Source organism: Nicotiana attenuata, unplaced genomic scaffold (assembly GCF_001879085.1).
Source record: "Nicotiana attenuata strain UT unplaced genomic scaffold, NIATTr2, whole genome shotgun sequence".
NCBI lineage: Eukaryota > Viridiplantae > Streptophyta > Magnoliopsida > Solanales > Solanaceae > Nicotiana > Nicotiana attenuata.
The window spans coordinates 135475-148941 of record NW_017672087.1 but is presented as its reverse complement, the minus strand read 5'-3'; the positions used below and the strand labels follow the sequence as shown (position 1 = coordinate 148941).

At 39.8% G+C, this 13467-nt stretch overlaps 1 pseudogene; it reads right to left on the bottom strand.

Moving 5' to 3' along the window:
• Window positions 1-8166: 8166 nt before the first annotated feature.
• LOC109211728 lies at window positions 8167-11244 on the bottom strand (annotated as a pseudogene).
• Window positions 11245-13467: the final 2223 nt, after the last annotated feature.

The window sequence follows — 13467 nt, the reverse complement described above, 5'->3', positions numbered from 1 at the left end:
TAATATTTTTATTCAAAATATTAATTATTGTACTAATTATAAATTTATGATTGAAGGTATGGTCATAAATAAAGCGTTTCAAGTTGCGGCATTTATTGAAAAGCTGCCTCCGTTGTGGAAGGACTTTAAGAATTACTTGAAACATAAGCGCAAGGAGATGACGCTTGAAGACCTTATTGTTCGTCTACGGATTGAAGAGGACAACAAGGCTGCTGAGAAGAAATCTCGTGGAAATTCAACATTAATGGGTGCAAATATTGTTGAGGAAGCTTCAACGAGTAAAAAGAGATAGAAGCCATCTGGATCAACGAATTATCCAAGCAAGAAGAGGTTCAAAGGTAATTGCCACAACTGTGGAAAGGTTGGACACAAGGCTACTGAATGTCGTGCACCAAAGAAGGACAAGAAGAAAAGACAAGCAAACATGATTGAGAAGAATGATGAAATAGACGACCTATGTGCCATTTTTTCAGAATGCCAACCTAGTCGGAAATCCTAGAGAATGGTGGATTGATTCAGGAGCAACTCGACATGTTTGTGCTAACAAGGAGTTGTTTTACTTCATATGCTCCCGCTGGACCCGATTAGATAATGTTTATGGCAAACTCCGCCTACTGCAAAACTGAAGGAACGGGCAAGGTGGCTTTGAAGATGACTTCGGGAAAGATTGTGACTCTAAAAGATTCTTCATGTTCCTGAATTGCGGAAGAATTCAGTCTCAACATCACTTCTAGTCAAGAATGGCTTTAAGTGTGTTTTTGTTTCCGACAAGGTTGTATTAGTAAGAACGAAATAGTATGTAGGAAAGGTTACCTGACTGAGGCCTTTTTAAGCTCAATGTAATTGCCATTGATATGAATAAAATTTCAGCTTCTTCTTACTTGCTTGAGTCAAATAATTTATGGCATGAACGTTTAGGCCACGTCAACTTCAAAACTTTGCGAAAAATGATTAATTTGGAAGTATTACCTAAGTTTGAATGCAATAACTCGAAATGTCAAATATGTGTGGAATCAAAGTATGTTAAGCATCCTTATAAGTCAGTTGAAAGGAATTCAAATCCTTTAGACTTAATTCACATGGGTATTTTCGACATGAAGTCAATACCATCTCGCGGTGGGAAAAAGTATTTCATAACTTTTATTGACGACAGTACTAGATATTGCTATATTTACTTATTTAATAGTAAAGATGAAGCAATAGACGCATTCAAGCAATACAAAAATAAAGTTGAAACGCAATTAAACAAAAAGATTAAAATGATAAGAAGTGATAGAGGCGGGGAATATGAATCTCCTTTTGAAGAAATATTTTTGGAAAATGGCATTATTCACCAAACAACTGCCCCTTACTCACCGCAATCAAATGGAATTGCAGAAAGAAAGAATAGAACATTAAAGGAGATGATGAACACCTTATTAATAAGTTCTGGTTTACCTCAGAACTTGTGGGGGGAAGCTATTCTTACAGCTAATCAAATACTGAATCGAGTTCCCCATAGCAAAAGACAATCCATTCCATATGAAAATGGAAAGGAAGGAAACCTAACTTAAAATATTTTAAAGTGTGGGGATGTTTGGCTAAAGTGCAAGTTCCTAAACCCAAAAGGGTAAAAATTGGACCAAAAACCGTTGATTGTGTTTTCGTAGGATAAGCAACAAATAGTAGGGAATATCGGTTTCTGGTTCATAAATCAGAAAATCCCGACATTCACATTAATACGGTAATTGAATCGGATAATGCTGAATTTTTTGAGAATATTTATCCGTATAAAATGGAATGTGATTCGTCTAATGAAAAATCTAAGCGACCTCGGGAAGAAGCAAAGGGAAGTGCGTTTGATGAAGAAAATCCAAGACGTAGTAAACGTCAAAGGATAGCTACTTCCTTTGGATCAGATTTTCTGGCATTCTTATTGGAAAATGAGCCTCAAACGTTCAAAGAAGCAATGTCTTCCTCGGAAGCACAATATTGGAAAGAGGCAGTCAATAGTGAGATAGAATCCATATTAAGTAATCATACCTGGGAATTGGTTGATCTTCCTCCGGGAAATAAACCTTTGGGTTCTAAATGGATTTTCAAAAGGAAAATGAAAGCTGATGGTACTATTGACAAATATAAGGCAAGATTAGTTGTTATAGGGTTTAGACAACGAGAAGGTCTTGATTACTTTGACACATACTCGCCGGTAACAAGGATTACATCTATCCGGGTGTTAATAGCGTTAGCCGCCGTGTATGGCCTTCAAATCCATCAGATGGATGTAAAGACGGCCTTCTTAAATGGGGATTTAGAGGAAGAAATCTATATGGAACAACCTGAAGGGTTTGTAGTCTCCGGAAAAGAAAAGAAGGTGTGTCGACTTGTTAAGTCACTTTACGGACTAAAACAAGCACCAAAACAATGGCATGCGAAATTTGACCAAACAATGTTGTCAAATGGTTTCAAGATCAATGAGTGTGACAAATGTGTTTACATTAAGAATACTCCAAATCAAATAGTCATTGTTTGTTTATATGTGGATGATATGTTGATAATGAGTAACGATATTGCTAACATAAATGCTACTAAGCGCATGCTTACTAGTAAATTTGATATGAAAGACTTAGGAGTTGCAGATTTAATTTTGGGAATCAAGATCCTACAGACTCCTCAAGGTCTAGCTTTGTCTCAATCTCATTATATTAAAATGGTTCTTGAAAAGTTCAAATATTTGGAATTTAAAGAAGCAAAAATGCCAATTGATTTAAACCATATTCTTGCAAAAAATAAAGGTGAAAGCAAATCTCAATTGGAATATGCTCGAGTGTTGGGAAGTTTGATGTACATTATGAATTGTACACGACCTGATATAGCTTGTGCAATAAGCAAGCTTAGTCGATACACAAGTAATCCCAACCAAGCTCATTGGATAGCAATGAAACGAGTCTTGGGATATTTGAAATATACTCAAGACTATGCAGTGCATTACAATAATTATCCCGCAGTTATTGAGGGATATAGTGATGCAAATTGGATCACCGGATCAACGGAAACAAAATCCACAAGTGGATACGTATTTACTATTGGTGGGGGAACAGTGTCTTGGAAGTCGTCCAAACAGACATGCATCGCTCGCTCTACAATGGAGTCTGAGTTTATAGCTTTAGACAAGGCCGGTGAAGAAGCTGAATGGCTCCGGAATTTCTTAGAAGACATTCCCTTTTGGCCCAAACCTTTGGCACCTGTATGCATACATTGCGACAGTCAAGCAGCAATAGGAAGGGCTGGGAGCGTTATGTATAACGACAAATCTCGTCACATTCGACGAAGGCATAATACCGTTAGACAACTACTTTCTAGTGGAATTATCACTATTGATTATGTAAGATCAAAGGATAATGAGGCGGATCCGCTTACAAAAGGCCTAACTAGAGAGGGAGTTGAAAAGTCCACAAAGGGAATGGGACTATGGCCGAGGACAAGTCACTATGGCGGTAACTCTACCTAGAAGACTGGAGATCCCAAGATCTAGGTTCAAGAAGATCAAACAAAGTCATTAGTGACGGTTCAACATTGTCAAATAAAATTTTGGTCCATTCTCGTGATGCAGACAATGTTCAGTACCAAGGATAAAGTGTTAGGTCTTTTTAATGATTTCTAAGCTTGATATGGGGTATATCAAATAGGGTATTTATGGGATAACATGTTTAGGAATCACCTATATAAGTGTGAAGTGTAAGCCGCTTCAAAGAGAATGTTGTAAGGCCAATTCTCTATGCACTTATGAAACCAGGCGGTGTTCATGGCTAAAACGAACACAACAATGAGAACCAAAAGATGGATAAGGATTAATTGTCTGACATATGTTGTCTAGGTATATACTAAAGCTCGACGGTTCAAAGATATCAAATCTACCGATTGACCGAGTATATCCGATATATGCTCACTACGGAAAGTTCAAAGGGAAACCTACTTATCCCGATGCAATTAGTCCTTAGTTGCGAATCACACAAAATTTTTCATGCATGTTCATCATTCCCCATTCATGTGGGGGATTGTTGGTGTTGAAGTGGTAGTGTGAATGGGAAATGAGGAAAGAAGGTGGAAAGGCAACTTTGGCTTTTGCACTTTGTCCCCTCATTGGTTAAAGACAAGTATTTTGTTGGGTTTAAATATAGAAGCACTTCCTTAAGCTCTTAAAAGGAGCTAAGAGGAAGGGGCCTCGCGCCGTCGTCGTCGTCGCTCGTTCGGCTCGGCTTCGCATTCGGTCAATTGATATGATTGATTGACTTAATTTTTTGGACCAATAAAATGGAATTAATTAAATAAATATTAATATTTTATATTAATATTTTGAATGACCGTTATTAGTAACGTTAAATTAATTAATTTCCGTCTTTAATTTTCCCGCGTTAATTAAACAACCACCAAAGAGAGGCTGTTTCACGAATAGCCACCAAAGAGAGGGTTGCATTTCACGAATAGCCATCTGAAGTGTGAACAACCACTTTCACACCCTTTCAATCCAGAATTCGTTGGCTATAAATAAGCAGCCATTCCTTCAGAATTTTTTATCCTGACATCTTCTGCTTCATCTCATTCTTCTTTCTACATCATTACTTTCAAAATAAAGTAAGTCAAAGTCGTGTGATCCCACCATTATTTTGAGTTCGCTGATAACTTAGTGGTTTGAAGTGCCGCTACCGCTAAGTTGGAAAGTTCCGTTCTATCCTGGGAAGAATTTATCCGTTAACCTTGGGCAACAGTGAGGGGATAAGATTCTTTAAGGACACACAAGGAATTTGTGGGCTCGGAACATAATTCTGCCATTTCTGTTCATTTATTTTTTCTAGTTTTAGTCACTTAAATTTCAGATTATCTAACACTCTTGACCTTCAGATTTTCTCACAAAGACTATTCTTATCCTTAGGCGTTTTCACTCGTGAAAACAGACTTAGGAAAATAGACCACGCGTTTTTACAAGCATAAGGGTGCTGCACAGCTATAGATCACGTGACAGCCCTTTGCCTTTACACTTGTCACTCTTAGGCTGAGAGACTTGTCCTACACAGCCCACTATTTTAGCATAATGTAGTTGACATCCCCCTAAGATAATGGAAATAAGGCTCCAAAAATGTTCTGGTAACCATCTGCCAGATTTGAACAAAAGCCAACTGCTGCCCATGTGCACAATATGTACCTTGTAACCGCCATTGACTTTGTCAAAGCTAAAGCATGCTGTCCATGTGCGTGCCTTGTCTTGAATCAGGCGCCAATGCTTTGCTCTCAGGTGTATTGCAGCCACATTAAGCCTTAGCCAATGCCTACACACACTGCCCTTTGCCACGCCCCAATGCCATGACCAGCGGCAGACGCACGTGGTGGCAAACGGGTTCAACTAAACCCACTTCACTAAAAAATAATACTGTGTATATGTATAAATTACGATTAAAGCATCGTAAATTTTGTATAAATATTTTATTTGAACCCACTTAACAATTACTATTTTACGAGTAAAGTTATGTACTTCTAAGATTGAACCCGCTTGCGCAAAATCCTGGGTCCGTCACTGGCCATGACAAGTTTGCCTTGCGCGCATGCCTTTAGTGCACTTAGCCTGCCCTTACCCGCTTTGTTTTTTCCTTGCCTTAGTATCACTGCCTCATGCCTTGATGTCTTTGCCATGCCATAGCGTCAATCTCAGCCTGTATCTCGATTGTCAAGCCTTGCGAAGCTGCCTTGCCACTCTCAAGACCTTGACCATCACTTGCCCATTTTTCCTTTTTGCCTTGGTGTTAGCTCCCACACCTTAGCTTTGCAGCACTCTTGCTGCCTTATGACAATGCTCTTGTAGTCAAGTCAAGCTCAAAGAGGCGGACCCCTAACAAACCACCCGCACCCTTTGAAACTCGACCTCGTCGAGGCCTACTCAATTTATGAGTCCTAAAGGGTTGACAAGCAACGATCCTTGGCCTCTCTCTTGTTCAGCCACAATTGCATTGACCCCACCACTTGATTTTCACTGGTCATTGCCTCCAAATGCAGCCCTATCATCTGCTGCAGTCCTTGCATTTAACACTGCCTTCGTTGGACAGTCTCTTGCTCGATGTGGCCCATCACAAATCAAACAACCACTAAATTTGCTGCCCTTTTCATTGCTCTTCGGAGTTCCTCTCTTGCTTTCCCTTCCCCTTGTAATCATTAGCATGGTTATTCTCACATTTGTTTCACTATTTAGCCTTGTCTTTCTTTCCGTCATTGGACCTTGAAGCAGAAGTCTCTTCACCTAAGTGAAAATCACCCAACACGTCATTGGACCTTCAGGAATTTTTACATTGAGACGATTAACACCACGTTAAGGAACATCCTCGCCCACAACACGTCGCAGTACCACTGTCTCATTCTTCAGATCTGCATTCTGACTTAGCTTGCCAATTCTGCCTCAAGGTAGGCAAGTCTTGTCACGAGGGTCTGAATTTAGCCACCTTTAGGGACATTCCCAATAAATGCCTCCAATTTCGCTAGCCTTTCCCGCGGTTCATTGTTCCCACCGGCCATGTTCTCAAACAAGACCATGAAATCTGCCACTACTCGTCGTATCTCCGTTACGAACCTGCTCCGCTCTGATCCCAGTTATCACAGGCTGATTTCTGTCCGCCAAAACCAGCCTGCGCAGCAGCGAGGCCTCACACCCAACTTCAGTCCCAACACTTAGCCAAAATTTTAGCAACTTTGGACTTAGAATATTTTTAGGCAACTTTCAACTTAGTAAGATTTAAGAAAAAGGCAACTGGAAATAAACAAGAACACAAGGAACAATATACAAGGAACTCTTTCCCCAACTTTGTATTTAGCTCGAGCATACAAAGAAACTCAAACTCGAAGTATAATGCCGTGTACAAAAGATCACTCTTGACCTTCAGATTTTCTCACAAAGACTTCTCTTATCCTTAGGCGTTTTCACTCGTGAAAACAGACTTAGGAACTCTTTCCTAACTCTAACATGTACTCCCACAGGTTTTTACAAGCATAAGGGTGCTGCACAGCTATAGATCATGTGACATCCCTTTGCCTTTACACTTGTCGCTCTTAGGCTGAGACACTTGTCCCAAACAGTCCACTATTTTAACATAAATGTAATTGACATTCCCCGACAACTAGGATCATGCTAAGATAATGGAAATAAGGCTCCAAAAACGTTCTGGTAACCACCTGCCAGATTTGAACAAAAGCCAACTACTGCCCATGTGCACAACATGTACCTTGCAACCGCCATTGACTTTGTCAAAGCAGAAGCTTGTTGCCTATATGCGTGCCTTGGCTTGAATCAGGCGCCAATGCTTGCTCTCACGTGCATTGCAACCACATTAAGCCTTAGCCTATGTCCACGTACACCGCCCTTTGCCACGCCCCAATGTCATGACAAGTCTGCCTTGCGCGCATGCGTTCGTTGCACTTAGCTTGTCCTTGCCCACTTGGTTTTTTGGCTTGCCTTAGCATCACTACCTCATGCTTTGATGCCTTTGCCATGCCGTAGTGTCACCGTCAGCCCGCACCTCGATTGCCAAGTCTTGCCAAGCTGCCTTGCCACTCTCAAGACCTTGGCCATGACTTGCCCGTTTTCCCGTTTTGTCTTGGTGTTAGCTCGCAGACCTTAGCTTTGCAGCACTCTTGCTGTCTCATGACAACGCTCTTGTAGCAAAGTCAAGCTCAAAGAGGCAGACCTCTAATACTAGTCCAGGCTCGGCCTGATCCCTGTTTGTGCGGACTCCATTTCTAGAGTAAAGTCACCTTTGCTGAGTGAAGTTATCCATTAACCACAACAATTTGTAACTATTCTGCATTTTAATCCATTAAGTATCGCAAACTGGGGTTGCTACCACTACATTACCATTTATTTATTGTGGAGTTTTGTATCTCCTTGATCCATTAAGTATTCTGAACCAGAACAGTGTCGCTACCACGAGCCAAACCACTAGACCGCTATAATTCATTGTGGGATATTCGTTCACGTTTTGACTTATTAGGTTCTTAAACTAGAGCAGAGAGATAGTGTCTGCAGTTGCATCAAAAAGTCCTTGTTACTTTGAAGGGAAGGATCAGAGCAGAACAAAAAACATACAGCAAAGAACTAGCATTCAAATCAAGAAACTCCATTTATTTAATTAGTTATTATAACTTGTGTCTCATATTAGAGAAACCATCAAACTGATAATGAGCAAAGGTTTAAGGAAACAGGTTTTCTTGACGATAGACGACATAGTCAGTCATCCACCTTGGGTACTGCCTTCAGTTCCATCTACATATTATGGACTGGTCACTGTATACATACAACAAATACATACTTACAATTCTTGAGAAGATTTATTTCTTTAGCTTCTCAAGCCTGATATCGATAAGTTTGGAGACTGTTTCAAGAAATGCAGATTTACTCATGCCAGGAAGCATGGAATCTTGAGCTTCATTAACAATCTCCTCAATAACAGATTCCTTGTTCAAAGTTTCTCTGCACATAATGCTTCCTATGGCAAAAGGAGTAAGTCCTCTCTCTACCTCTTTCTTCAGAAGCATGGTCGAGATACGGAGATTACGAGCACATTCAACAGATAATTCCCATCCACATAACCTAAGAAGTGCAATGTCTTCTTCAGCATCAATGATTTTATGTAGTCAATAGTTTCAGGTGAGTAAGAAAGCCGGGCTTGTGGCCAATAAAGCCAATCGAATGTGCAATCTTCAAACTGCAACACACATTTATTTGTGCAAAGTCAAGATTCTTACAACAACGTACGCAGTATAATCCCACAGGCAGAGAGGCTGTTTTCAATAGACCCTTGGCTCAAAGCAAGCTTGCATAATCAAGCACAACAGAATAGAGAGAAACACAGTAGTGAAAAAGCCAAAGAAGCAGTAATACCAACAAGATAATAGAATAACCAGAACAATCATCCAGGTAGTAATGGAAATCTAGGAAAAAGTCAAGATTCTTAAGAGAATAAATTTCACTCTATAGCACTAATATAGATGGTATTAATAACCTATGGAAGTGCAAGTTAACACTTCAGAAATTAACATCAATTCTTATCTTTAGAGACCTCTAAGTAACTCGAGTGGTGAAACTTTGATCTAACAACAAGAGAGGAAACATCCGATTAAACCATTTCCTATTTCAGGCACATCATACAGGGTAAATATTTAGCTCTTATACAGAGTAAGCATACTTTTGTAAGCATCTAAATTCATCGCATGTAACGTTAATGCAGAGAACAAACTACTTCAAACTTTAAGTACTTTCATATACCTAAACAATCAATTCACCAGGTATAGAATTGGAATTCTGCAATTTTTCTCTTTGCATTCCAACCACTTTCTAAATCGCTAATCATCAATTTCATGAAAGTTGAAAGATAGCAATCAAAAGACTGTTCAAACAACAACAACAACAGCCCTGTACAATCCCACAAGTGGGGTCTATGGAGGGTAGTGTGTACGCAGACCTTACCCCAACCCTGATGAAGTAAAGAGGCTGTTTCCGATAGACTGTTCAAACAACGTTTAAAAAGAAAACAAATAAGCTCTTACATGTTCAGGCAAGCAGTAGCCGTGGTCTATTGGAGTAAGCACGATTCGCCCTTCTTCTCCATCCCTGCTGATTAGATATTTCCAGCATGCCTATCTGCATTAGCTGTTCTTATGTCGAAGACAGTGATCTTATGAACCTCCTCCACAGGAAAATCTCTAGGACCTATATCCTCACAATTCCCTTCATTCTTCACAAATAACTGCAGCGAGCCAACCTTAGTGTACTTAGCCCACCACTCAAATCCATCCGGATGGTGAAACCCTTCGTGCAAGCACTGAACCATAACCGTGGGGGAGACACCAGAAAAGCCGATCTCACCTTTGTACAACAAGCGACTCCTCCCGCCCTTTGGATGATCCAGTAAGAAAGCTGCAACCTCTCTTAGTGCACCTTCTCCTACTTTAGTTCCCCTCTTTAATCCTTCACCATCGGATCATAAAGGTAATCCTTGAGGATTATTCACAGCTAATGGTTCCTCATCTATAGGCTTAAATACAGCAACATACTTGTTGGACGATCTGATGGGCGTTTTTCCATTTGCCAAAGCATTAAATGCACAAGTGATCACATCCCTAATGAATGAAGGCAGTTCAATATTATTCGGATTGAGAATGATAGGTTCGACGAAAAAATCATGTTTAGATATTGCACTATTTCTATTTCCATCACAATGTACAACACCCCCTCCTCCTCCACCTCCTCGTGCTTCATTCCTATTAGCTGCAACGACGGAGAGTTCAACATCCCTCTCGAGATGCTTAGCCCGAACTTCAGCAGATTTTTTCTGAACTAGCAAATGAATCACAGCATCAGTAGTACTAGTAATATCATGAATGAGCCTCTGATCCTCAAGCTTCTCTCCATCACAGAAAAACTCATGAACCTCAAGCTCCTCGCCAACAAAATCTTTCCCTTTTTTTCAAAATACTACGCTTTAAATACCCAACATTCTGATGCCTACCAACATTTCCTTCCCACAAGTGGCCCTAACATTAATAACAAGCAAATCAGAGAGCTTCAGAACTAAATGCAAAACATTCCCATCAGTGACACCATAGTCCTTAACAAGAGAATCATTTCTTGACAACTCTCTTCCTCCAAATACTAACTTCTGTCTCTTCACTACAAATCCTTTACTTGTTTGGATCCTAAGCTTCACTGACGCGATGGAATCGGATTCCAATACACGCATGGGAATCACTGAACCCGCGACAGTAATGTATATCACAATTGATTCATTACTGCAATGGTCTAATGGGCCATTGCTGATATGCCTGTTTGCCTGAATAGGACTCAAAGCCACATCAACAGCTGACATTTTTTGAATATTAGGACCCCCTTTTCTTCAATAGATCAAACAGGGTATTTAAAAGCTGTGCAAAATGCAGCAGAAAATGCTATTGCTCTAATTATCAAACACCTCTAGCAACACACCACACACAAACTAGGTGATACTACATGTATATACTTGTCCCCACATGCACAAATTTACGATTATAGCTTTAAACATCTTTTTCTTTTTAACAAATACTTGAAAAGTGTATGCTCTTAGAAAAGGAAGAAGATAATGAAATGATGTCTCCAAGGTCTTTTATCTCCTTCCTTTTGCAATCTTTAAGAGCCAGTATTGTAAAGTAAAAGGAAGAAGATGAAAGTGAATACCTACGGTGAACCTTGTAGCTTAATGTCCCCACTGCCCTTTTCTGAGACAGATTTTAAGACTTAACTTGATGAGTTTGATCTTTTAAAACTATAACACTAAATTTAGTGTACTTTTAGATATCATAGGCTCCTATTTGATATTTGTTATTTTTGAGTTTTTAAATAAAAATCTATACCTCGTATTTAAAATATTGGGTTTGAATGAACCTGATGGCTAAGCACGGGATCCGCCCTTGCCCTACTAAATCAACGGAAAAGATTGTAACTTAAAAGTATGCGTTCTTTTTTTGTTTCACTAAAGTTAGTCGTATCTCCATTATGAAGATGGAAAAATGATAGGTTATGCATCCTGTTATATTTTGATGATCTAACAAACTTACAGTTAAGAACCAGCTGGGGAACCTGTTCCACATCCTCAAGTACTCAAGAACAACAAATCTCAGGTATGGGACATGGTTTAACATTTCAGTGTCAAAGAAACAACAGAGGGAACAAATGGACATCACTTCCCTTGCTGACTGTACCAGTCAATCCCCACAGCTATAAAGTCGCTGCAACTATTTCTCTGCACACGCCACAGTGCATACAGTGCAACAGTCACTTTATGGGGAATAGGTACCAAACATGCTTGCATCATTCAAGTGATGTCACTTATGTAATATTAACATGAAGCAAATGAAAAACATCACACTTGCATATCCTAGAATTCATCAAGCTTTCTCTCAAGTGTGTGTCAATCTGGCAAGTGACTTTCAAGGGCATCAAGAACAAAGAACAACATAACGAAGGACCAGTTTCCTGTATTGAGTCATTATATGTCCTTAGTTGTGTTGCACCTTTGTTAAAGTGATTTACTTGTAATTTCTACTTAGCTTAGTCAGAAGCATTATGTAGGAAACCTTTTGCAAAACCATAAATCTTGAGTTTGTGTCTTGGCTAGAGTTAGTCAAGTTGTAAGCTTTGTAATAGAGTTATTACAAAGGGGCTTGTAATAGAGTTGTTACAAGTTAGTGAGAGATTAAGAGGTTAATTTCTAGGTTACAGTAGGTTGCAATATGAAGTTTGCTCAATACTGAAGTTGAAATCCTACGAGGTTAGGTCATGGCTTTTAATCCCGTGAGCTGGGAGTTTTTCATGTAAAATTCCATTGTGTCATTTACTTACTACTGTGTGTGTGCGTTTTTGTGGGAACTAATAGAGAACCTGGTTCTCTATATAGTTTGGTGGACCCTTAATTTCTATCAATTGGCAATAGAGCAGCTTTTTTCTATCAGGCTAACACCTAGAAAGGATCCTCATGGATGCTCCACCAAACTTTGAAGAAGGTCAATCTACCTACAGACCACCAAGATTCAACGGCCAATACTACGGGTGGTGGAAGACAAGGATGCATGATTTTATCATGGCCGAAGATTCAGCTCTAGGATGTTATTTGCGATGGACCCTTCGTTCCTATGAAGACCATTGGTGAACCAGCAGTGACAGTTCCCAAAACAAGAAAGGAGTACAACGATGCTGATCCCAAGGCTATAGAGAAGAACTCTCGATCAAAAAAGATTCTCGTCTGTGGTATTGGACCAGATGAATACAACAGGATTTCAGCTTGTCAAGCTGCTAAGGAGAACTGGGAAGCTATCCAAATAGCACAAGAAGGGACAACTCAAGTCAAGCAGTCAAAGATTGATATGCTAACCACCGAGTATGAGCTCTTCGGGATGAAGGATGATAAGTCCATTCAGGACATGCACACTCGCTTCACTTCTATCATCAATGAGCTTCACTCTCTAGGAGAAATCATTCCCAGGAACAACCTTGTCAGGAAAATACTTAGTGTATTACTTGGTTCCTGGGAAATTAAAGTAACTACTATCACAGAGGTAAAGGATTTGCAGAAGCTGACCATTGATGAACTCATTGATAATCTGAAAACTTATCAAAATGAAGAAGAAGAAGGATAATGAGAGAAGAGAGCCCAAAAGGGAGAAGAACCTGGTCCTCAAGACAGACAACAATGACTCAAGTGGTGAGGATGCTGATATGGCTTACCTGACAAAGAGATTTCAGAAAATGGTTCGTAGAAATGGAGGTATTCCAAGGAGGGGCAGTTCCAGCAAGCCAAGAGGGTATGACCTATGTCATAAATGCGGGAAGCCAGGACATTTCATCAAGGATTTTCCTCTCTACAAGCAAGACCAGTACAAGCACAATACAGACAAAAGAGCTAAAAGGAACCCGATTCG